This window comes from Poecilia formosa, unplaced genomic scaffold (genome assembly GCF_000485575.1).
Source record: "Poecilia formosa unplaced genomic scaffold, Poecilia_formosa-5.1.2 Scaffold216, whole genome shotgun sequence".
NCBI classification, from domain to species: Eukaryota; Metazoa; Chordata; class Actinopteri; order Cyprinodontiformes; family Poeciliidae; genus Poecilia; species Poecilia formosa.
In genome coordinates, this window is record NW_006800155.1 from 427,010 (window position 1) to 430,208 (window position 3,199).

The window sequence follows — 3,199 nt, forward strand, 5'->3', positions numbered from 1 at the left end:
GTGTGTGTGTGTGTGTGTGTGTGTGTGTGTGTGTGAGATGAGGTGGGGTGGAGAGTGAAGGAAATAAAGCTTCATCACATTTCAACCCCATAATAAACCTCATCTTTCATGTGATGGACTGTTGAGCTGGAAAACATCCTGCAAAGCTGTGAGTAAATTTATAAATAATTATAAATAATGACAAGTTTGTTTTAGTTTGTATACATTAATGTACTGTTTCTAAATTTAGATTTGTATGAAATTAAATGTTTTTTTTATTTATATTTAACCCTTATCTGAAGTGTAAATGAAAGTAAATAGTTTATCAATTTAAAACACATTTTCCAAATACATTTTATTAAGATATAAAACAGCAAAATAGTTGTAGAAGTATTTATCAACCATCATGAACAAACTGCTAATCCGACTTTGCTGCTGGAAGATTGTTTTTAAAACAAATGTTTAACTTGTTTTTAGAAAACATCCATCAATAAATTCTTATGTAATGAAACAGATGAAAATGTAATTAAATGTCATACTTTAAATTATTGAAACAAAATCACATTGAATTCTTTTTCATCAGTGTTTTATGTCATGCTGACAGAAAGATAAAAATCAATCCGATGGATTCAGACTTGGCCTGTGGTGAAGTAACATTCCTCTACCTACTTACTGCTGGAGAAAGGAAAACATTTAGGTTTGAGATGTGTTTATTGTTGCTTTTCTTCTCAGGTGTAAAAAATCTGCATGAACAAACCATGACCAACAATAATGGAGTTTTCAGGTTATTTTGATGTGATTATTTGGATCAACATCCGTGTCTGTCTTCCCTTCACTTTCCTGCTCATCACTTTGTGCTGCCTCGTACGTAAAGTTTGTTGTTTTTGATCCAAAATGAAATTTGCCAGAGAAATGAATGTGTTTACTCCGTATGTCTAAAGTTTGAAATTCTTTGTAAATGTGTTTGCAGGTGAGACTCGATCATTTTCCCGTCTCCTACTACATGAACCTTCTTCTCTCTAATCTAACTCAGCTCATCATTCTGATCGCTCTTCCTTCAAATTCATATTATGATTGGAGATGTTCAGCTTCCCTCATCATCTACGCCTGCTGTGCTCTGGCCAGTCTTTGCTTCAGGACGATGATCGCTCTGGAGAGGTGCAGATACAGTGGGAAACTTTTAACCGTCATGGTTACATTGTTATTTTTTGGGTTTAATTTTTTTCTTTATTTTGTTGCAGGTCTTTTTTCATGGCCAGCCCGCTCTCAAACTGCATCACACAAACTAAAGGTTTTGTGATCGTCAGTGTTTTGGTTTGGGTGTTTTGTTTCCTGTTTGTTCCTCTTATTTTTGCATGTCGTCAGGAATTATCCTACCTGATCTTTGCCCTCCTGCCTGCCCCGGTGTTTACTGTCTGTTTGCTCTGGACTCTAAATACAGTGGATGTACAAACATCCATACCAGATGATGAAAAATGCAGGAATGTCAGACTTCTAATTGCTCTTCTCCTTCAGTACTTTGTGACAATCTTCCCAACAGTCATTTTGTTTATGCCCAATCAACATAACTCACAAATTTACCCATCATTACCTTCATATAGCTATCTAACTTTGTTTCTTCACAGTTATGTTATAGACTTGCTCCTATTTGTGTTCCTGTGCAAAGGTTTCATGGAAAAGCTGCTAATGTGTCTTTGCTGCTGCAGGACTGAAAACAGGACTGAAAATGACAGCAGATCAGCAGAGTGACTGGAAACTTCAGCAAAACGAAGTATAAATGGAATATTTTCTAGATTGATCACAGCAAGAGACTTTAAGTTATACTGAATTGAATCTGGGTATCAGGCTTGGTCAGGACGAGCCAAAAAACCCTTAATAACAACAACAGAATAAAATCATGTAACAAAATGTAGATTCTCTAAAAACATTTTCATAAGAATGAAAGTCATATCTGCACACATTGTGTATTATAAACCTGAATTGGACACATGACCATGTCACTGATTTCAGTTTGATGTTTCCAACATAAACTCACAATATGACAGTTAACTCGGCGCGCCAGCTGCTAACATCAGTCAGCATGAGAAAACCTGAGCATTTAATTGACTCTTTTTGTCTCTTTTGTTATTTTGTTGACTTGGTTCTGTGTTTTTATTTCATGTTAAGAGTTTCAGGCCAAGCTGCTGATGTGTCTTTGCAGCAGCTTCATTGAAACATGCAGCAGATCACCAGTCTGACTGTAGCTGTGTTATTAACTCTGAGTGGTCACTGTATCATAAGTGATTAAAACACGGTGACAGTGGCATCGTCTTTTACTCTGATCTATTAAAAGGTATTAAAACAGGAGAGTGCTGATGTGTTGACTGAAAGTTTCGACTCCAACCACATGAATTCATCCTGTTTCTCTCTCTGCTCTCAGAGCTTCGCTGTGGTGAGATGAGCAGCAGGAAGCGAAGATAAGAGAAAACTGAAACCAGCAAACATTAAAGACACTTATCTTCAGGTTATGAGGCCCCTGTGGAGTTACAGTTCATGTGTTCATAAATAAATGTAATGCAAATGAATGTGTCAGGTTTGTCCTTCATGTCAGAACTAAACTTTTCTCAGCTTAAATTTAGGATTCTGTGAGGAAATGACTCCAGATTTATTCACATTTCCTTGGACTTTGGAGTTAAACTTTATGATATAATGTAAGCTGCTTTAAATGGTTATACGTTACAGTGGACCAGAAGTAATTTCCCATGTATTCATTTTTTATCTTATAGTCATTTAATGAAAAAGAAGCTAAATTTTAAAAGTGTAATTTTAAACAGATATTAAGTGTTCCTCTCACAGAGCCCACATTTTTGTATTGAAAATAGAATTAGTCTAATGTGATATTTTAATAATTCTTACATTTTCTTATCTTAAAGTCCTAATCCTAGATTCTTAAAAAAATATTTAAGACCAGCCATCATATAGAAACCTGACATTTTTATGCCTTTTCATCCAGAGAAAAATATTCTGACGGAGATGTCAAGAATATGTACAGAATAGATTTTTCTGTACAGTGTTAAACTGATGCTGATTAATAGTAAAATATGAAATATCTTTACTTTTTGTCGATTGCTCCTAAATTAACAGAATCAGAAAAATGTAAATACGTTTAACTATGAAACCACATAGGGAAACTGATGAGGCTAATTTCTGTTTTAGTGAATCTCTGGAATCCAGTTCTGAG